The 23,085-nt window shown below is 37.4% G+C and overlaps 1 long non-coding RNA gene across 1 annotated transcript in view; it reads left to right on the top strand.

Annotated features, from left to right (window-relative positions):
• Positions 1 to 22,360, top strand: part of LOC132659259 (uncharacterized) — a 55,752-nt gene extending 33,392 nt beyond the window's left edge. Inside the window, exons 2-3 of the long non-coding RNA XR_009599480.1 lie at positions 15,484 to 15,539; positions 21,992 to 22,360. This is a non-coding gene — a long non-coding RNA (uncharacterized LOC132659259). The remainder of the gene's footprint in view (positions 1 to 15,483; positions 15,540 to 21,991) is intronic.
• The last annotated feature ends 725 nt before the right edge of the window (positions 22,361 to 23,085 follow it).

Genomic DNA, 23,085 nt, shown 5'->3' on the forward strand with positions numbered 1-23,085 from the left:
TATTCCTTTCCTTTATTGTCTAGAGATGAGACTCAAGAGTCAAATCTAAGCATAACTAAGATGGAAGGCCTGGGGGAATAGTTTACTTTTCAAAGAAATGCAAGATCTGGATATGATGTACCAGCTGGAACTGGGGAACATGTGTGGCTGTAGACCTTAAGGGGCTTGGTCTCAGGCTTATGCAGAATGTAAGGCTGGAAAGTGGAGAGTTTACTGACTTACAGAGTTTAAGTCCTTTTATACATTTTCACATTTGATCCATAAAATTAAAAAAGCTCAAATTTCAAAATTATCCCCATTTTAAAGATAAGAAAATTAAATCCCTGACTTTATTGATGAAAAGTGAATAGCTGGATGTTAAAAAAAAAAAAAGTGAATAGTTGGATGTTAAAGCAAAGCCTACCTCTTGTAAACCTGTAGGAAATGAACCGTTCATCCTTTTAGACTGAATTTTGGTTTCTGGTTTAAAGTCTACAGCTTCAGCCTTCATATGTTGTTTATAAATCTGCTCCTATCATGCCTTTTTTTGTGCCCTCATCCTGACCTGTGTATCTTAAACAGGCCATTTCTAGTCACAACTCTATTTTAATCAGTGTAGGTTGATTCATTTATTTGTAAAAGTATTTATTGGTTATTCTCATGCATTGCTACGGTATAAAGTAGAGACTTCAGATATTACATTAACAAAGAATAGTTTGGGAGCTTACAGACTGAAATGGACTTAATATTAATATAAACTGTTGAGTCCTGCCCCAAGGCCATGGGTGTGAGGCCTTGGACCACCAAAGCCAGAGAAGAGGAGCCCAGAACAAAGGTCACTTCTGAGGCCGACTGGGCCCCTTTGTAACTGTTGTCAAAAGCTCCCCTTGTCATCACTAACAGGGTCCCTGAACCCAAATTAGGCAAAGATATCCACTCCAGTAGTCACTGTTTAGCTGGAGAAGGCAATGGCACCCCACTCCAGTACTCTTGCCTGGAAAATCCCATGGACGGAGGAGCCTGGTGGGCTGCAGTCCATGGGGTCGCTAACAGTCGGACACGACTGAGCAGCTTCACTTTCACTTTTCACTTTCATGCATTGGAGAAGGAAATGGCAACCCACTCCAGTATTCTTGCCTGGAGAATCCCAGGGACGGGGGAGCCTGGTGAACTGCCGTCTATGGGGTCACACAGAGTTGGGCACGACTGAAGCGACTTAGCAGCAGTCACTGGTTAGCACTCTAACCAATCATCTAATGCTAACCTCCCAGCAGGGATTTTCTTTGTCGTGAGGCTATAAAAATTGGCTACTACCCCACGAAAACTGTTGGCCCTCCCTGGCCTGTCAGAAGTCTGCGCTCACAGTGCCGACATTACCTGTGCTCTTTGTTCTTAATAAACCTACTCCTTTCTGCACTACTCTCTGTCTGGAAATTCTTTCCCAATCTGCATTTGGACAGCCTCAGCATAAACAAATAACATGTCTAAATAAAAGACGAAACTAGCTTACTGGCATCAGATTTGCTTCAAATAAAGTTGTATGTGTAGACCATATCAAAAGTAAAATAAAAAGGCATACAATAAAAAAAAATTTAGTTTTTTGATTTTATGTAAATAAGTCATATTCAAATATTTCTGATGGGGGAAAATAATTATACTAATTTTTATAGATACATACTTTTTTTTTTTAGAAGCAATAAACAAATTTGCCACATTTCTAAATTTTAACGAACATAGCCAGAAATGGTCAAAACAATATCCCCTTGATTTGGCATTAAAAATACAAGCAAGACTCTAGAGGGCACTCTACTCCTGTTGCTTTTCAAGAAGTACAATTCTTTTCAAATGCAGCAATGAATGTATGTCTAAAATTCATTGTGAATACTTCCAAAGAAGGTTAGAATTCTTATGCAAGATCTTGAAATTAGTATTTGTTAGTCAAACTTTTGTGTCTTATTTTACATGCTTTCACTTGGGATAGTTTATGTTCTTTAATGCCTAGGATGTTCTTAGGAGAATATTTTAAAACTATATTTAAAACTATATTTTAAAAGGGAAATATTCTAACATGCATAGGTCTAATTGTTTTCTCTGCTTTGCTTACTTATGTTTAATTTCTTTATTTAATTGCTATTACTAATAATAACATACTATTGTTACTGTTATTATTAACACTCTTTTGTCAGGGTTTTGGGATTTTTCTCGCAGTGAGGTCATCATGTTACTTTGATCCTTCCCTAATTACACGCACATTAAATGTATATGGAAAGGGCTCATTTGGTGCTTGGACTACACTATGTGTTAAATGAATGCTCCTTAAATCTGAATCTGAAGGTTAAAAAATCTTTCAATATTAAGATATTTATGTCTGTGCCCCCTTCCAACAGCCATTCCTGGGTTTGGTGATGGTAAGAACCTCATCACTCAGGGTTTACTTTAGCTCACTGGAGTAGGAAATGTCACCCACTCCAGAATTCTTGCCTGGAAAATTATGCCACAGGCAGAGGAGCCTGGCAGGCTACAATCCATGGGGGGGGGTGACAAAGAGTCAGATACTGAGCGATGAGCACACAGGTTATAAAAACTCTGAAGGTGACTGCATTTAAGCCATTGCATTCTAAATTCTAATAGTAGTCACATTCCCTCACTGTTGTACCTTACCTTCCTGCTACCTAAACAGTTCTGTGTTCTGAAAACCTCTGGACACATTCAGAATCTTTTGCTGGTAGCAGATGTCTCTCTTAAACATTACTTTGTGTAAGTGTTGCCTCCTTAGTTTGGTCTATCGACTCCTGTGTATAAATCTCTGGCTTCCTGAATCCCTCCACTTTTTAAGCTGAGATCTTATTTCCATTTGTGCCCTTAGCTTTGCCAGACTTGACCAAGAGGAACTGAAGTTTTAGGAATAGCTCACTTTTGTTTTTCCTATTCTGACTTTACTTTCAGGGCTAATATCTTGTGTTACACAAAGCTCCCATCATGAGTTCCATCCATTTCCAGAAAGTGGGTAGCTTCACCCTTCACATGTTATTTATAAACCTACTCCTATTATGCCTTTTGTTGTGCCCTCATCCTGACCCGTGTCCCCCCGTATTTCTGAATATTTCCCACCCCCATACTTCTGAATCTTATCTTGGTAACCTATCAGCTACCCAATTTATCTCCAAGTAACTTGAATCTTGCTTCACTCTATAAACAGTACAGCACCTGGAGATGGTAGTTGCAGGTAAACTACAGGCCACTAGAGGGGGGTACATTATCTCATTTGGTCCCTAAGTCATGTCTGAATCTTTGCAACCCCATGGAGTGTAGCACCTTAGGCTTCTCTGTCTTCCACTATCTCCTGGAGTTTGCTCAAATTTACGTCCACTGAGTCAGTGATGTCATCCAACCATCTCATCCTCTGCCGCTCCCTTCTCCTTTTGCCTTCAATCTTTCCCAGCATCAGGGTCTTTTTCAATGAGTTGGCTCTTTGTATCAGGTGGCCAAAGTATCGGAGCTTCAGTTTCATCAGCACTCCTTCCAATTAATATTCAGAATTGATTTCCTTTAGGATTGACTGGTTTGATCTCCCTGAACTCCAAGGGAATCTGAAGAGTCTTCTCCAACACCACAGTTTGAAAGTTCTTTGGCACTCAGACCTCTTAATGGTCCAACTCTCACATCCGTTCATAACTACTGGAAAAACCGTAGCTTTGACTATATGGACCTTTGTCAGCAAAATGATATTTCAGCTTTTTAATATGCTGTCTAGGTTGGTCATAGCTTTTCTTCCAGGGAGCAAGAGTCTTTTAATTTCATGGCTGCAGTCAATGTCTGCAGTGATTTTGGAGCCCAGGAAATAAAATTGGTCACTGTTTCCATTTTCCTTCCTTCTATTTGCTGTAAGTGATGGGACTGGATGCATGGAATTATAGTTTTTTTTTTTTAATATGCAGTTCAAGCCAGATTTTTCTCACTCCTCTTTCATCCTCAAGAGGCTCTTTAGTTCTTTCTCACTTTCTGCCATTACAGTGGTATCATCTGCATATCTGAGATTGTTGATATTTCCCCCGGTAATCTTGGTTCTAGCCTGTGACTCATTGAACCTTGTATTTTGCATGATGCACTCTGTATAGAAGTTAAATGAACAGGGTGACAATATACAGTATTGATGTACTCTTTTCCCAATTCAGAACCAATTCGCTGTTCCATGTCTGGTTCCAACTGTTGCTTTGCACACAGATTTCTCAGGACAGGTAAGGTAGTCTGGTATTCCCAGCTCTTTAAGAATTTTCCAGTTTGTTGTGATCCACACAGTCCAAAGCTTTAGCATAGGCAATGAAGCAGAAGTACATGCTTTTCAGGAACTCCTTTATTTCTTCATGATCCAATAAATGTTGGCAATTTGATTCTCTGGATCCTCTGCATCTTCAAAACTCAGCTTGTGTATCTGGAAGTTCTCTGTTCATGTATGGCTGAAGACTAGCTTGAAGGATTTTGAGCAGAACTTTGCTAACTGGTAAAATGAGCCCAATTGTACAGTAGTTTGAGCTTTCTTGGCATTGTCTTTCTTTGGGCTTAGAATGAAAACAGCTTTTCTAGTCCTGTGCCTACTGCTGAGTTTTCTAAATTTGTTGGCATATTGAGTGCAGCACTTTCACAGCATCATTTTTTTAGGGTTTTACATAGCTCAGCTAGAATTCTGTCACCTCTACTAGCTTTGTTTGTAGTAATGCTTTCTATGGCTGAACTTGACTTCACACTTCAGGATGTCTGGCTCTAGGTGAGTGTCCACACCAGTATGGTTATCCAGGTGATTAAGACCTTTTTGTATAGTTCTTTGTGGATTCTTGCCATCTCTTCTTAATCTCTTCTGCTTCTGTGAAGTCTTCATTATTTCTCTCCTTTATTGTGCCCATCCTTGCATGAAATATTCCCTTGATATCTCCAATTTTTTTTGAAGAGATTTCTAGTCTTTCCTGTCTATTGTTTTCCTCCGTTTCTTTGCAGTATTCATTTAAGAAAGACTTCTTATCTCTCCTTGCTATTCTCTGGAAATCTGCATTCATTTGTGTATATCTTTCCCTTTATCCCTTGCCTTTCCCTTCTCTTCTTTCCTTAGCTATTTGTAAAGCCTCCTTAGACAATTACTTTGCCTTCTTGCGTTTCTTTTTCTTTGGGGTGGTTTTGGTCACCACTTTCTGTACAAGGTTGTAAACCTCAGTCCATAGATCTTCAGGCACTTTGTCTGCCAGATCTAATTCCTTGAAACTATTACCTCAGCTATATAATCATAAGGGGTCTGATTTAGGACATACCTGAATGGCCTAGTGGTTTTTCCTACTTTCTTCAGTTTAAGCCTGAATTTTGCAGTAAGAAGCTCATGATCTGACCCACAGTCAGCTTTAGGTCTTGTTTTTACTGACTGTCTAGAACTTTTCCATATTTGGCTGCAAAGAACATAATCAATTTGACTTTGGTATTGACCATCTGGTTATATCTATGTGCAAAGTCACCTGTTGGGTCATTGGAAAAGAGTGTTTGCTATGACCAGAATGTTCTCTTGACAATAAATACTTTGTTAGCCATTGCCGTGCTTCATTTTGTACTCCAAGGCTGTCTGTTATTCTGGGTATCTCTTGACTTCTGACTTATGCATTCCAATTCCCTATGATGAAAAGGACATCTTTTTTTTTTTTTTTTTTTTTTGGTGTTAGTTCTAGAAGGTGTTGTAGGTCTTCATAGAACTAGTTAACTTCAGCTTCTTTAGCATCAGTGCTTGGGGCATAGACTTAGATTGCTGTGATTTTTTAAAAATTTAAATTTATTTATTTTAATTGGAGGCTAATTACTTTACAATATTGTATTGGTTTTGACATACATCAACATGAATCTGCCACGGGTGTACACATGTTCCCCATCCTGAACCCCCCTCCCACCTCCCTCCCCTACCATCCCTCTGGGTCATCCCAGTGCACCAGCCCCAGGCATCCTGTATACTGCATCAAACCTGGACTGGCAATTCGTTTCTTATATGATATTATACATGTTTCAATGCCATTCTCCCAAATCATCCCACCCTCTCCCTCTCCCACAGAGTCCAAAAGACTGTTCTATACATCTGTGTCTCTTGCTATCTCACATACAGGGTTATTGTTACCATCTTTCTAAATTCCACATATATGTGTTAGTATACTGTATTGGTGTTTTTCTTTCTGGCTTACTTCACTCTGTATAATCGGCTCCAGTTTCATCCACCTCATTAGAACTGATTCAAATGTATTCTTTTTAATGGCCCCATTGTGTATATGTACCACAGCTTTCTTATCCATTCGTCTGCTGATGGGCATCTAGGTTGCTTCCATGTCCTGGCTATTATATAAACAGTGCTGATATGAACATTGGGGTACACGTGCCTCTTTCAATTCTGGTTTCCTCGGTGTGTATGCCCAGCAGTGGGATTGCTGGGTCATAAGGCAGTTCTATTTCCAGTTTTTTAAGGAATCTCCATACTGTTCTCCATAGTGGCTGTATTAGTTTGCATTCCCACCGACAGTGTAACAGGGTTCCCTTTTCTCCACACCCTCTCCAGCGTTTATTGCATGTAGACTTTTGGATCACAGCCATTCTGACTGGTGTGAAATGGTAACTCATTGTCATTTTGATTTGCATTTCTCTAATAATGAGTGAGATTGAGCATCTTTTCATGTGTCTGTTAGCCATCTGTATGTCTTCTTTGGAGAAATGTCTATTTAGTTCTTTGGCCCGTTTTTTGATTGGGTCATTTATTTTTCTGGAATTGAGCTGCAGGAGTTGCTTGTATATTTTTGAGATTAGTTGTTTGTCAGTTGCTTCATTTGCTATTATTTTCTCCCATTCCAAAGGCTGTATTTTCACCTTGCTTATAGTTTCCTTTGTTGTGCAGAAGCTTTTAAGTTTTATTAGGTCCCATTTGTTTATTTTTGCTTTTATTTCCAGTATTCTGGGAGGTGGGTCATAGAGGATCCTGCTGTGATTTATGTCAGAGAGTGTTTTGCCTATGTTCTCCTCTAGGAGTTTTATAGTTTCTGGTCTTAGGTTTAGATCTTTAATCCATTTTGAGTTTATTTTTGTGTATGGTGTTAGAAAGTGTTCTAGTTTCATTCTTTTACAAGTGGTTGACCAGTTTTCCCAGCAACACTTGTTAAAGAGATTGTCTTTTCTCCATTGTATATTCTTGCCTTCTTTATTGAAGATAAGGTGTCCATAGGTATGCGGATTTATCTCTGGGCTTTCTATTTTGTTCCACTGATCTATATTTCTGTCTTTGTGCCAGTACCATACTGTCTTGATGACTGTGGCTTTGTAGTAGAGCCTGAAGTCAGGTGGGTTGATTCCTCCAGTTCCATTCTTCTTTCTCAAGATTGCTTTGGCTATTTGAGGTTTTTTGTATTTCCATACAAATTGTGAAATTATTTGTTGTAGCTCTTTGAAAAATACCATTGGTAGCTTGATAGGGATTGCATTGAATCTATAGATTGCTTTGGGTAGTATACTCATTTTCACTATATTGATTCTTCTGATCCATGAACATGGTATATTTCTCCATCTATTAGTGTCCTCTTCGATTTCTGTCACCAGTGTTTTATAGTTTTCTATATATAGGTCTTTAGTTTCTTTATGTAGATATATTCCTAAGTATTTTATTCTTTTTGTTGCAATGGTGAATGGAGTTGTTTCCTTAATTTCTCTATTTTCTCATTGTTAAGTGTATAGGATTATTAAGTGCAAGGGATTTCTGTGTGTTGGTTTTATATCCTGCAACTTTACTGTATTCATTGATTAGCTCTAGTAATTTTCTGGTGGAGTCTTTAGGGTTTTCTATGTAGAGGATCATGTCATCTGCAAGCAGAGTTTTACTTCTTTTCCAATTTGTATTCCTTTTATTTCTTTTTCTGCTCTGATTACTGTGGCCAAAACTTCCAAAACTATGTTGAATAGTAGTGGTGAAAGTGGGCACCCTTGTCTTTTTCCTGATTTTAGGGGAAATGCTTTCAATTTTTCACCATTGAGGATAATGTTTGCTGTGGGTTTGTCATATATAGCTTTTATTATGTTGAGGTATGTTCCTTCTATTCCTGCTTTCTGGAGAGTTTTTATCATAAATGGATGCTGAATTTTGTCAAAGGCTTTCTCTGCATCTATTGAGATAATCATGTGGCTTTTATTTTTCAACTTGTTAATGTGGTGTATCACATTGATTGGTTTGTGGATATTGAAGAATCCTTGCATCCCTGGTATAAAGCCCACTTGGTCATGGTGTATGATCTTTTTAATGTGTTGTTGGATTCTGATTGCTAGAATTTTGTTGAGGATTTTTGCATTTATGTTCATCAGTGATATTGGCCTGTAGTTTTCTTTTCTTGTGGCATTCTTGTCAGGTTTTGGTATTAAGGTGATGGTGGCCTCATAGAATGAGTTTGGAAGTTTACCTTCCTCTGCAATTTTCTGGAAGAGTTTGAGTAGGATAGGTGTTAGCTCTTTTCTAAATTTTTGGTAGAATTCAGCTGTGAAGCCGTCTGGACCTGGGCTTTTGTTTGCTGGAAGATTTCTGATTACAGTTTCAATTTCCGTGCTTATGATGGGTCTGTTAAGATTTCCTATTTCTTCCTGGTTCAGTTTTAGAAAGTTGTACCTTTCTAAGAATTCATCCATTTCTTCCAAGTTGTCCATTTTATTGGCATATAATTGCTGATAGTAGTCTCTTTTGAGTTCCAGAAAAACATCTATTTCTGCTTTATTGACTATGCCAAAGCCTTTGACTGTGTGGATCACAATAAACTGCAGAAAATTCTGAGAGAGATGGGAATACCAGACCACCTAACCTGCCTCTTGAGAAATCTGTATGCAGGTCAGGAAGCAACAGTTAGAACTGGACATGGAACAACAGACTGGTTCCAAATAGGAAAAGGAGTACGTCAAGGCTGCATATTGTCACCTTGCTTATTTAACTTCTATGCAGAGTACATCATGAGAAACGCTGGGCTGGAAGAAACACAAGCTAGAATCAAATTGCCAGGAGAAATATCAATAACCTCAGATATGCAGATGACACCACCCTTATGGCAGAAAGTGAAGAGGAACTAAAAAGCCTCTTGATGAAAGTGAAAGAGGAGAGTGAAAAAGTTGGCTTAAAGCTCAACATTCAGGAAACGAAGATCATGGCATCTGGTTGCATCACTTCATGGGAAATAGATGGGGAAACAGTGGAAACAGTGTCAGACTTTATTTTTTGGGCTCCAAACTCACTGCAGATGGTGATTGCAGCCATGAAATTAAAAGACGCTTACTCCTTGGAAGAAAAGTTATGGCCAACCTAGATAGCATATTCAAAAGTAGAGACATTGCTTTGCCGACTAAGGTCCGTCTAGTCAAGGCTATGGTTTTTCCTGTGGTCATGTATGGATGTGAGAGTTGGACTGTGAAGAAGGCTAAGCGCCGAAGAATTGATGCTTTTGAACTGTGGTGTTGGAGAAGACTCTTGAGAGTCCCTTGGACTGCAAGGAGATCCCACCAGTCCATTCTGAAGGAGATCAGCCCTGGGATTTCTTTGGAAGGAATGATGCTAAAGCTGAAGCTCCCGTACTTTGGCCACCTCATGCGGAGGGTTGACTCATTGGAAAAGACTCTGACGCTGGGAGGGATTGGGGGCAGGAGGAGAAGGGGGACGACAGAGGATGAGACGGTTGGATGGCATCACTGATTCGATGGACATGAATCTGAGTGAGCTCCAGGAGATGGTGATGGACAGGGAGGCCTGGCGTGCTGCGATTCATGGGGTCACAAAGAGTCAGACACAACTGAGGGACTGAACTGAACTGAACTGATGATCCTTTGTATTTCTGTGTTGTTTGTTGTGATCTCCATTTTCATTTCTAATTTTATTGATTTGATTTTTCTCCCTTTGTTTCCTGATGAATCTAGCTAATGGTTTGTCAGTTTTATCCTTTCAAAGAACCAGGTTTTGGCTTTGTTGATTTTTGCTATGGTCTCTTTTGTTTCTTTTGCATTTATTTCTGCCCTAACTTTTAAGATTTCTTTCCTTCTGCTAACCCTGGGGTTCTTCATTTCTTCCTTTTCTAGTTGTTTTAGGTGTAGAGTTAGGTTATTTATTTGACTTTTTTCTTGTTTCTTGAGGTATGGCTGTATTGCTATGAACTTTCCCCTTAGCACTGCTTTTACAGTGTCCCACAGGTTTTGGGTTGTTGTGTTTTCATTTTCATTCATTTCTATGCATATATGATTTCTTCTGTGATTTGTTGGTTATTCAGCTGCATATTGTTCAGCCTCCATATGTTGGAATTTTTAATAGTTTTTCTCCTGTAATTGAGATCTAATCTTTATTGTGGTCAGAAAAGAGCTTGGAATAATTTCATTTTTTTTGAATTTATCAGGGCTAGATTTATGGCCCAGGATTGATCAATCCTGGAGAAGGTTCCGTGTGTGCTTGAGAAAAACGTGAAATTTGTTGTTTTGGGGTGAAATGTCCTATAGATATCAATTAGGTCTAACTGGTCTATTGTATCATTTAAAGTCTGTGTTTCCTTGTTAATTTTCTGTTTAGTTGATCTATCCATAGGTGTGAGTGGGGTATTAAAGTCTCCCACTATTATTGTATTATTGTTAATTTCCCCTTTCATACTTGTTAGCATTTTTCTTACATATTGTGGTGCTCCTATGTTGGGTGCATATATATTTATAATTGTTGTATCCTCTTCTTGGATTGATCCTTTGATCATTATGTGATGTCCTTCTTTGCCTCTTTTCACAGCCTTTGTTTTAAAGTCTATTTTATCTGATAGAGTATTGCTACTCCTGCTTTCTTTTGGTCTCTATTTGCGTGGAATATCTTTTTCCAGCCCTTTGCTTTCAGTCTGTATGTGTCCCCTGTTTTGAGGTGGGTCTCTTGTAGACAACATATATAGGGGTCTTGTTTTGTATCCATTCAGCCAGTCTTTGTCTTTTGGTCGGGGCATTCAACCCATTTACGTTTAAGGTAATTATTGTTAAGTATGATCCCATTGCCATTTACTTTATTGTTTTGGGTTCGGGTTTATACACCCTTTTTGTGTTTCCTGTCTAGAGAATATCCTTTAGCATTTGTGGGAGAGCTGATTTGGTGGTGCTGAATTCTCTCCGCTTTTACTTGTCTGTAAAGATTTTGATTTCTCCTTCATATTTGAATGAGATCCTTGCCTGATACAGTAATCTGGGCTGTAGATTACTTTCTTTCATCACTTTAAGTATGTCTTGCCATTCCCTCCTGGCCTGAAGAGTTTCTATTGAACGATCAGCTGTTATTCTTATGGGAATCCCCTTGTGTGTTATTTGTTGTTTTCCCCTTGCTATTTGTTCTTTGTGTTTGATCTTTGTTAACTTGATTAATATGTGTCTTGGGGTGTTTTGCCTTGGGTTTATCCTGTTTGGGACTCTCTGGGTTTCTTGGACTTGGGTGATTATTACCTTCCCCATTTTAGGGAAGTTTTCAACTATTATCTCATCAAGTATTTTCTCATGGTCTTTCTTTCTGTCTTCTTCTGGGACTCCTATGATTTGAATGTTGGGGCATTTAATATTGTCCTGGAGATCTCTGAGATTGTCCTCATTTCTTTTAATTTGTTTTTCTTTTTTCCTCTCTGATTCATTTATTTCTGCCATTCTATCTTTTATTTCACTAATCCTATCTTCTGCCTCAGATATTCTACTATTTGTTGCCTCCAGAGTGTTTTTGATCTCATTTATTGCATTATTCATTATATATTGAGTCTTTTTTATTTCTTCTAGGTCCTTGTTAAACCTTTCTTGCATCTTCTCAATCCTTGTCTCCAGGCTATTTATCTGTGATTCCATTTTGATTTCAAGATTTTGGATCATTTTCACTATCATCATTTGGAATTCTTTATCAGGTAGATTCCCTATCTCTTCCTTTTTTGTTTGGTTTGGTGGGCATTTATCCTGTTCTTTTATGTGCTGGGTATTCCTCTGTCTCTTCATCTTGTTTATATTGCTGAGTTTGGGGTGGACTTTCTGTATTCTGGCAGTTTGTGGAGTTCTCTTTATTATGGAGTTTCCTCACTGTGGGTGGGGTTTTATGGGTGGCTTGTCAAGGTTTCCTGGTTAGGGAAGCTTGTGTCGGTGTTCTGATGGGTGGAGCTGGATTTCTTCTCTCTGGAGTACAATGAAGTGTCCAGTAATAAGTTATGAGATGTCAATGGGTTTGGAGTAACTTTGGGCAGCCTGTATATTGAAGCTCAGGGCTATGTTCCTGTGTTGCTGGAGAATTTGTGTGGTATGTCTTGCTCTGGAACTTGTTGGCCCTTGGGTGGTGCTTGGTTTCAGTGTAGGTATAGAGGCATTTGATAAGCTCCTGTTGATTAATGTTCCCTGGAGTCAGGAGTTCTCTGCTGTTCTCAGTTTTCAGTCTTTTTTTTTTTTTTTTTTCCAGTAGTCCCAAGATATCTCCATCTCCTTTCGAAGACAATGGGCTGATTTTCTGGGTGCCTGATGTCCTCTGCCAGCATTCAGAAGTTGTTTTGTGGAATTTACTCAACATTTAAATATTCTTTTGATGAATTTTTGGGGGAGAAAGTGGTCTCCCTGTCCTATTCCTCCACCATCTTCGATTACTGTGATGTTAACTGCTGCCACTTAACTGCACTGTTCGGTTCTTCTGATCTATATTCCTATTGTGGTACTTCCTCATGTGCCATTAAGGATATACCTTGTTGGATTCCCCTGACACCAACACTTGCCCTCATATTCTTTACTTGGTAGTCATCATCCATTACATTTATGTAGCACTTTCAAAACATATTATTTAACTTATTTACTCTATCAGCTCTAATAATAAGTGTTACAAATTGGATATCATCATTCTTTGTGTAGATGACAAAAATGTGGCTGAAAAAGTCAAAATTTTCATCTACATCTTCATATCGCAGATACTTGTTGCTTTCGTTGTTTGTTTAAACTAATTGCAAATGGTAATAGACTGTAACTTATCTGAACTTCTTAATAATTAGGGTTACTTAATAACTAGAGTTGGCTTAAGCTCTCACCCCACATTGTGAAGCCTAGATATTTTTGTTCTGTTCATCAGAATCAGATTTCCTATTCTGACTCCTACAATTGGATTATGATCTTGTTAAGAATTAGGTCCACTATCCCCAAGGCACAGCATTTCACAATAAGCCCATAAAGGCATCTTCTCAGCTAATAATTTGACATTTTCCTTTCAAACAGTGTGTTCCACCCTTACCTGAGAAGAATCTCTGTGGCCATGTTATATGTGCAGATTGCCAGGTTACTGGGTTTCTTCCCTGGGCACGGTGTAGTTTAGCAGGTCTGGGCTGAGGTCTGAGAAATTTAAAACAAGTGTTGTAGACAGTTATCCTTAAGCAAATTTGAAAACCAACTTCTTAGAGCAGAGCCTCTTAGAAGGGTGTGAAATTAATCTGTTCATGCTCCTTTCCTTTGCTGTGACTATTTTCCTCACTAGATGAATTTGAGTATCTTTCTTTTTCCCTCCTCCTCTGCCTAGCTCATACTGTCAATGACAGACTTTCATTGTTAGCTCATCAGCCCACTGTTTAATTTGAATCTGGAAAGTTTTTTGATCTATAGAAGCTCCTTGTTCTGAATTGAAATGGAATAAATGATTCTGAAAATGTACCCATTTGAGATAATTTGTGCCACAGCATTTCTAAAAGCCTAATATTAATGAATGAGTTTTGGAGCCATATGGTGTTGGACTTACATTCTTTCCTCCTCTTCTCGGAACAAGGTGATATGCTTTTCCTTAAATGACCCTATTCCATCCTTGCAGAAGCTGCCAGGCTATCTCAATGATGTTTAAGTTAAATTCTGGAGACCACTGACACATTATAAAGACAAGTCACATATCTAAAGATTCCCACAAGAAAAATGACAGTGAATGTAGTGTGGCTATTTGTGTGGCTAAATTTCCTATTTTTTTTCTTGACACAATTTGAGGAGGCACTATCAGTGTTTGTAAACAACTGTGATTTTGTAGTACTAACCTTTCTAATTAAGACATAATTTCTTCAGCTATGTTTTAATCTTTAATTGAATTACATTTATATTTCATTGACTTGGGAGTTAATCCCTTTTGGGGTGACTTTGTTTGACAATTGGGGCTTTCCTGGTGGCTCAGATGGTAATGAATTCACCTGCAATGTGGGAGACCTGGGTTAAACACTTGGGTTGGGAAGATCCACTAGAGGAGGGCATGGCAACCCACTCCAGTATCCAATATGTTCAACTATTACTGTAATTATCCATGACCAATCTGATCCGTATTTATTGACTTAATTTTACAGAAGAGTGACTAAAGACCTTATTTTCTTTTTCTTTTTGCACTATACTCTTTAATTTATTGGAGAAGGAAATGGCAACCCACTCTAGTATTCTTGCCTGGAGGATTCCATGGACAGAGTAGACTGGTGGGCCACAGTCCATAGGGTCACAAAGAGTCAGAGATGCCTGAGTGACTAACACTACTAACACTTTCATTTATGTATCTTTTATATCCTTAAGTAGATTATCATAAGTTACTTTAAACTGAAAAATAATAAAAAAGCTGTGGATCACTAATTCAGCTATTTAGAAAAAGAGAAAATTTATTTTAGAAAATTCTTTACTTTTGGATGACACTAAGATGAATAATAATTTACCTTACTGGGAGAGAGAGTGTATTTGAAACATGGATTTCTCTTGACAATGGAACAAGAAGCTATTATAAATTTTACTGTTTCAATCTGTCATTTTAACAATTCCAATTATATTGTTCTTGGATTTAGCATATTTTCTTCAGTATTGGCCACCTTTATTTTCATTAGGAATTGAAGACAAACAAGGTAGTCTAAAAAAGGATCATGTTTTATTTACTTTAGATATCCATTTTTGGGCCAATTTTCCCCCTGAGCATAATGACATTGATTAACAGTGTTCTACTATTATTTGGATATCTGGAATGCTTTCCATTAATATTTCAAATATTACTACAGTTGACTTCAGTCTGACAGAAAAAAATGGTAAGTTAGCCTGGCCCCCAACATTATTGATGTGCTTTTGAATAAGAAATGTCAGCCATGCTTCTGTGCCTTGTACAGATGAGGAAAACGAAAAGAAATAAATTGGCAGTGATTTTATGATAAGTGACAATTTTATTAGAAAGAATACCTCAAAGAAATAATATTTCATCAGGCAAAAAGGAATATTTACATTAAAACAACAACCCATAACAGAAAGCAGTTGTAAAAAATGTGGAACATGTGGATGTGCCTGAGGACATGGGAAACGATTTATGCTATTTCAAATTGCTATGCTTTTGAAAATGGAAATAATTTAATAGCATTATTTATCTTTCAAATCTATGTGCTCACATAATTTTCCTTATTTTAGAATCCACTTATGTTCAAACATTTTGGCGAGTTTCACTGGCCTTGCTTATGTCTTAAATAGGACTGAGAAAGAAGAGGAAACCAGACATGTTCCCTGAAATATCTCAGGATTCTAAAGTAAGTGTGAAAGCCTTCAAAGAAATCTTTTTCAGAACTTTTAAAGCTTATTTAACTAGTTTTGATATCTTAGCATCCTAGACAGCATATTAAAAACATAGATGTCACTTTTCTGACAAAGGTCCATATAGTCAAAGCTATGGTTTTCCCAGTAGTCATATACAAATGTTAGAGTTATACCATAAAGAAGACCGAGTGCCGAAGAACTGATGCTTTTGAATTGAGGTGCTAGAGAAGAGTCTTGAGAGTTCCCTGGACTCCTGGGATATCAAACCAGTCAATCCTAAAGGAAATCAACCCTGAATATTCATTGGAAGGACTGGTGCTGAAGCTGAAGCTCCAATACTTTGGCCACCTGATGCAAAAAGCCTACTTATTGGAAAAGACCTTGATGCTGAGAAAGATTGAAGGCAAAAGAAGAAGAGGGTGGGAGAGTCTGAGATGGTTAGATAGTATTGCTAACCCACTTGACATGAATTTGAGCAAACTCTGGGAAATGGTGACGGATAGAGGAGCCTGGTGTACTGCAGTCTCTGAGGTTGCAAAGAGTCAGACATGGCTTAGCAACAACCAGGACAAAGTCTTAGCATCAGGTATAAGAGAAGAGAAAAATACAGAAACCTCTTTAGCATTGCTCTTTTAGGGAGTCATCCTTTTCTCATTTCATAACAGTTAGGTAGGCTTTGCCAGTCCGTATGCTATCAATGCCACTTGGCTTATGATTCAGGTCCGACCGTTCAGGGCACTGTGTTCCCCTGACTTCAGTGCTTGATACAGGGATGAGCATGTAACTCAACATGGGTGATTCAGAGACTGCCAGGCTTCTAACTTCTATAATCCATATGGTTTTAGGGATACCTGAAACCATTTTGCTGATAAACAGATAAATCCCATGTGATTTGAAGCAAAGCAGAGGCAAACAGAATCAAACTCAAAGATGCAAGTAAACAAAGTTCTGCTGAAATTGTTTAAACCCCTGGATTCAGTAGGAGATACATTTTTTGGTCTTCTCAATTACATTTTTTCTGTTACTTGATGCAGAAAATGTTTTGGCTGGAACAGTTCCATGGTGTTAAGTTCCAAATTTTTCTCACTATGTTATATAGTTTGTAATCTAGCTGAGCAAAAATAAAAGAAATATTTTTTCTATAAAAATAATTTAATATTCTAGGATTCCTTATCATATGTAGACCCTCTCGAGATATTTGCTATTAGAAATAACAGACAGATAAACTTGTCCCATGAAGCTTATAATGAAAATTTTTTCTCATACAGATCTTTGTCTTTTATTAATTAGGTTAAATGCAATCACTCAGTAAAGAAATAGTTTCTACAGTGACTTCAAGTATGCCAGAGTAAATTAGGAAAACGTACAGATATTCTTTTTATATGTGTCTTTTGACAACTGAAGATTATTTAAACTGTTAACTGTGAAGACATATGTTGTCTCATATACCAGGAATATCAGCTATACTGAAGTGCTAAACTTTTCAAGTGAGTATCATGTCTGTTTAAGAAGAGTAACAATAAAAATGTTACTTTCAAACAATAATATAGTTTTCTTACCTTGGAAAAACTTTGCAAAGTTCTTTAATCATAGTTGTAAAATTAACTCATTATATAAAGATGTAAAAGAAGACTACTGGTGCTCTTAGAATATAAAACTATAATAAATTATTAATTATAAATTCATTTCCTTCTCCTTGTTCATAATAATGATTAATTTTTAAACTTTTGGATGAATAAGCCCAATTAACTCATTTTGATTAGAGGCTTGCTCTTGGCTAAAATATTTCCATTTGTGTCTGCTTTTTTGGATGAGGAATGTTGAAATATCCAATATATTGGGAAATATTTAATAATCACTTTAATTTTCTATTAGGTATAAAGTATTGGGCATAACTTAACTATGATATGACAACAGCTAGAAAGTGAGTCTAATTGTTAATGACTGAATATATTTTTAACACTATGTTTAAATTTATTTTTTGATTAGGTAAGAGTAAAACTAATTAAATTAAGGAGAAAATTTAAACCATCTTTTTGCCCCATATGCCTAGTGCCTACTCTATATTCTTCTTCCCACCCCTCCCCTTGTGCAGGCAATCCCTTACTTTCGTGTGTGTGTGCTAAGTTGTTTCAGTCATGTCCAACTCTCTCTGACCCCATGGATGTAACCCGCCTGGCTCCTCTGTCCATGGGATTCTCCAGGCAAGAATACTGGAGTGGGTTTCCATGCCCTTCTCCAGGGGATCCTCCCAACTCAGGGATTGAAACCAAGTCTTTTAACGTCTCCAGAACTGAGATTCCTATATACCCTTCCAAAGTTTCTTCATATATGTACAAGGAAACATATGTATGGAAACTTACTATATTCACGTGTTTTCTTACATGTGTTTGAAAACTTTTACTATGAAATCTGCTGTCTTTTCTTCTTATTCTTTATATGTCTTCTGACAATTAAGCAGGTTTTTCCCCCTCCTTTTGGTTGTCTTTATATCTCTGTAAAGACTACAGTAGTAATCCTACTAAGAGAAATAAACATGTTTCTTTTCCCTTCCTAGTCTCTCCTTTTTATTTCACCATCTGACAGTATAGAATAAAATTATCTTTTTTAGTATTTACCCTTATATTGCTAAATAGGCATGTATTTCTATTAATTGATTTATCAGTTTCAAATAACATTTTTGACTCCCAGCTCTTATAGACAAGACAATCAGAAAATTCATTTACTTATTCTTTACCTTTCCTATACTCGATACCTGTTTTTATTAGTTTATCTTTTATGCATTTTCAGAGCATACACAATTTACATTCTGATTTCTTGCCCTTATCTTCACTTATAGGCAGTGTCATTTCTACAGTTGCATGTATGTAAGTCCTCATTCCAGTCTTGTTACTGCAGTTTTCCCGACCTTGTTTGAATAAAGTCATCCTTTGTATCTACTTTTTTATCTACTATTAGGAAAGAAACATTTGAAGATATTTGTATTATTTGAAGATACTATGATTGTATACTAACCCTCCTCCCTCCTCAGGTAATCAGTTGAAAACTTGCTATAACATTCAGTAAAGTTGAGGGACACAGAATTAATTTAGAGAAATCAGTAGCTTTTGCTATATAAGGAACAACTATGAAATAATACAACACATGACTCCATAAAATACCTGGGAATAAAAACATCAAGTTAAATATAAAACTATATCTAGAAAATTTTAGAATACTCCTGAAGTGCACAAAAGAAGAATTGAAATCATGGTAAGATATACCAAGATTTTGACAGGATGATTCAAAATCATAGTTATCAATTCTTCATAACTTATAAATTTTAAAATGATCCAATAAGAGTACTAATTGTTTTTAAGCTAGATAAATAGATTATAAAGTTTATATAGAGAAAACTTACCAACAAAAATACTGAAAATAACTCTGAGAAAAGGAGCAATAGTGGTAGGGGCCAGATTTCCTGGTATTAAAACATTTCATGTCTCAATAATTCAACACAGAACTAGTATATAAATAAACAAATGGCCAGAAAAAAATGACATGGAAATCTAATATATTACAAAGGTGCTATCTCAAAACTAGAGGGTAAAAATGTCTTATTAAACAAATGGTCCTGGGATGATGGGTGGCTCTCTGGAGAAACTAAAACTGGGTCCACTGCTGCTGCTGCTAAGTCGCTTCAGTCGTGTCCAACTCTGTGCTACCCCGTAGACGGCAGCTCACCAGGCTCCCGTCCCTGGGATTCTCCAGGCAAGAACACTGGAGTGGGTTGCCATTTCCTTCTCCAATGCGTGAAAGTGAAGTCGCTCAGTCGTGTCTGACTCTTAGCGACCCCATGGAATGCAGCCTGCCAGGCTCCTCCATCCATGGGATTTTCCAAGCAAGAGTACTAGAGTGGGGTGCCATTGCCTTCTCCAAAACTGGATCCACATTGGACCCAATTATTTACTGTGATCAATTTCAGTTGCATAAATAATTTACATATAAAAAAGAATCCATTAAAATACTAGGTGAAATTTTATTTTCGGTAGGAAGACTTTTCTAACTATGAAACAAAAACCAAAATCCGTAAAAAAATACAATGAATTAAAGACAATCTCTTTAACAAGTGTTGCTGGGAAAACTGGTCAACTACTTGTAAAAGAATGAAACTAGAACGCTTCCTAACACCATGCACAAAAATAAACTCAAAATGGATTAAAGATCTAAACCTAAGACCAGAAACTATAAAACTCCTAGAGGAGAACATAGGCAAAACACTCTCCAACATAAATCACAGCAGGATCCTCTATGATCCACCTCCCAGAATTCTGGAAATAAAAGCAAAAATAAACAAATGGGATCTAATTAAACTTAAAAGCTTCTGCACAACAAAGGAAACTATAAGCAAGGTGAAAAGACAGTGTTTGGAATGGGAGAAAATAATAGCAAATGAAGCAACTGACAAACAGCTAATCTCAAAAATATACAAGCAACTCCTGCAGCTCAATTCCAGAAAAATAAATGACCCAATCAAAAAATGGGCCAAAGAACTAAATAGACATTTCTCCAAAGAAGACATACAGATGGCTAACAGACACATGAAAAGATGCTCAATCTCACTCATTATTATGAAATGCAAATCAAAATGACAATGAGTTACCATTTCACGCCAGTCAGAATGGCTGTGATCCAAAAGTCTACATGCAATAAATGCTGGAGAGGGTGTGGAGAAAAGGGAACCCTCTTACACAGTCGGTGGGAATGCAAACTAATACAGCCACTATGGAGAACAGTATGGAGATTCCTGAAAAAACTGGAAATAGAACTGCCTTATGACACAGCAATCCCACTGCTGGGCATACACACCAAGGAAACCAGAATTGAAAGAGACATGTACCCCAATGTTCATTGCAGCACTGTTTATAGTAGTCAGGACATGGAAGCAACCTAGATGCCCATCCGCAGATGAATGGATAAGAAAGCACAATGGAGTATTACTCAGCCATTAAAAAGAATACATTTGAATCAGTTCTAATGAGGCGGATTAAACTGGAGCCGATTATACAGAGTGAAACAAGCCAGAAAGAAAAACACCAATAGAGTATACTAACACACATATATGGAATTTAGAAAGATGGTAACGATAACCCTGTATGCGAGACAGCAAAAGAGACACAGATGTGAAGAGCAGTCTTTTGGACTCTGTGGGAGAGGGAGAGGGTGGGATGATTTGGGAGAATGGCACTGAAACACGTATAATATCATATAAGAAACAAATTACAAGTCCAGGTTCAATGCAGTATACAGGATGCTTGGGGCTGGTGCGCTGGGATGACCCAGAGGGATGGCAGGGGAGGGAGGTGGGAGGAGGGTTCAAGATGGGGATCACGTGTACACCCTTGGCGGATTCATGTTGATGTATGTCAAAACCAATACAATATTGTAAAGTAATTAGCCTCCAATTAAAATAAATACATTCAAATTAAAAAAAATTAGTGAATTTGGAACTACAGAAAAGAAAAAATTTCTTCATGACAAAAATGCCACGTGGTAAGTAAAAAGACAAATTGCAAACCTGCAAAAATTTTGCAATCCATATCACAGGCAAAGAACGACTCTTACCATTATACAGAAAACTCCTAGAGCTCAACCAAAACCCAACAGCCTAAAACATGAGAGCAAAAAGTACAGATAGCTCACAAATAGCAAACTATGAATAATTTAAAAATGTAAAAAGGTAGTCAACTTCACTGAAAATTAGAGGTTTTGATAATGAAGGCTTTCCAATTGATTTATTGTTCTAGATTTTAAAATTCAAATTATGCTATTGAGATCCTATAAGTTGCAAGATATTACTTATAATAATTGCAACTGCAGTTTATTTTCACACAGACTGACATTTTATACTCTTTTATTTTGCACCTGTTTTCAATATTTCTGGAACAGGTTCCAATCACTAGGATGAATGTAGCAATTAAGGGCCTACTAAAGATGAATCATCCATAAATGCTGTGTGAATTCTGATCGCTCTGATATCAGCCACTGCCATTATAATTCATTCTCATTTCATCAAGTATTCTTTCAGACTTATTTTTCTTTTAGACCTGACATTAGAAAGTTGTTTTTCTCTTTGCAGATCACAAAATGCTACCCATGTGAGATGGGAATTTTGCATTCAAGGCAAGGGTAACATTATTTCCTGAATAATAGTGACACCTGCAATCCTTACTATCACAGAAAATGGTAATTGGATCAGCTTTATGTGACAAAAATGACATTTGAAACCCTTCTTTGGCAAAGCCTTTCTCTTGCTACTGCTTGGTTTGTTTCATTTGTTTGTGTTCTTATTCTACCTTGTTCCTGAAGTTATTTTCATTTCCTTCAATACTTGGTATCTTAGTTTTATAAACATATTGGAGATGGATGGTTATAATACATCCTCCTTTTTTGATCTCTTCTGCAGAGACAGCACCCTGGGACAACCGGATTTTCCTATGTCTGGCTCAAGCTTTACTGAGTTATACTGGTCTAAGCACACCTTGATTTATCCAACTTGCCCACTAAACTGGAGCTCTACATTCCCTCTGTACAGCATAGCCATACCAAAGCAAGCTGAATGCAGATGACTGAGACCTGCTCTCTCAAGCACTCTGCTCCTCCCTGGTCAGTTGCATACTTATGTAAATCAAGATACTTGGGGACTTCCCTGGTGGCACAGTGGTTAAGACCCTGTGCTTCTACTGTAGGGGATGCAGGTTTGATCCCTGGTTAGGAAACTGAGATCCCACAGATTGTGTAGCATGGCAACAAATGAAGAAGCTTGTTCGCACACTTTTTAGATGGTCAGTTTTACTATAATCACAACAAAATAATTTTAATTAAATATTCTAAAACTGATAAATATATAGAATGAAAAGAAAGTGTTATAGCTTCCATAAGACCTAAACTGAATGCTCTGGAAAGACTCAACCAGAAAGGTCACTTAAAAAATTCTGTCAGACATTTCTCCAGTCAATAGGCACATGAAAAGATGCTCAACATTACTAATTATTGGAGAAGTGCAAGTCAAAACTACAACCTCACACAAGTCAGAATGGCCATCACAAAAGGTCTACAAATAACAAATGTTGGAGAGGGTGTGGAGAAGGGGGAACCCTCCTAAACCGTTGGTGGGAATGCAAACTGGTGCAGCCAATGTAGAAAATAGGATGGAGTTTTCTCAGAAAACTAAAAATAGAATTACCTTATGATCCAACAATCCCATTCCTGGGCGCAAATCCAGACAAAATTATAATTCAAAAAGATACATGCACCCTCTATGTTTATAGTAGCACTATTCACAATAGCTGAGATATGAAAACAACCTAAATGTTCATCAACAGATAAATGGACAAAGATGATATAGCACGTATATAAAACAGATTATTCAGTCAGTTTAGTCACTTAGTCTTGTCCAGCTCTTTGTGACCCCATGGACTGCAGCCAGGCTTCCCTGTCCATCACCAACTCCCAGAGCTCACTCAAACTCATGTCCATCGAGTTGGTGATGTCATCCAG

This window comes from Ovis aries, chromosome 2, assembly GCF_016772045.2.
Source record: "Ovis aries strain OAR_USU_Benz2616 breed Rambouillet chromosome 2, ARS-UI_Ramb_v3.0, whole genome shotgun sequence".
Classification (NCBI taxonomy): domain Eukaryota; kingdom Metazoa; phylum Chordata; class Mammalia; order Artiodactyla; family Bovidae; genus Ovis; species Ovis aries.